The sequence below is a fragment of the Pyxicephalus adspersus genome, chromosome 8 (assembly GCF_032062135.1).
Source record: "Pyxicephalus adspersus chromosome 8, UCB_Pads_2.0, whole genome shotgun sequence".
Taxonomy (NCBI): Eukaryota; Metazoa; Chordata; class Amphibia; order Anura; family Pyxicephalidae; genus Pyxicephalus; species Pyxicephalus adspersus.
Genome location: NC_092865.1, coordinates 58,851,195 through 58,851,841, shown reverse-complemented (window position 1 = coordinate 58,851,841; position 647 = coordinate 58,851,195).

Genomic DNA, 647 nt, shown 5'->3' with positions numbered 1-647 from the left:
ACTGTACACACGGCAGATTTTCGCCCGATAATTGGCCGATGCCGATTATCGGGCGATAAAAATCTGACGTGTGTACGTAGCTTTAGCATTATTTTACATTGACTTCAGCAAGGGCAGTTTACATCATCTTTTAAAACTAGGTCCATTTTGATACAAGTAATGGGCTGGCTTTTGAGCGTTATTAGAGTTATGCAAATATATAATTGGCTTATGAGATATGCAGATATATAATTGCCTTGTAGGTAATGTTGGTCTGCAGGTGTGGAGTTTTCTGGGCAGACTGCCCTAGGTAATGTCTACATGTGAAGCTAAATCTCTTTGGTTGAAAGAATTTAAATGCAATTAATGAAATGAGACAAAGATGATAAGGAGTAGGAAAGGGCTGGGTGATCTTAGACACCTTCTGGGACTTGTTGCAGTTTCTAATGCAACGAGAAGCTCCTATTGTGCAGTGAAATCATAGTATTTATCTTGGTCCAAGTGAGGAGTCCATACAAATGTACAGTACTGTGAAGGTAATGCTGGGGGTCAGCTTAAAGTCACTGACCTGGAACAATCATACAGTTTAGGAAAGTCAGAGCAAGGTTAGAAATCTTTTCTACATTATTGCTCTGAGTCAATGGAGCTACTGAAGCTTGTGGATTAGC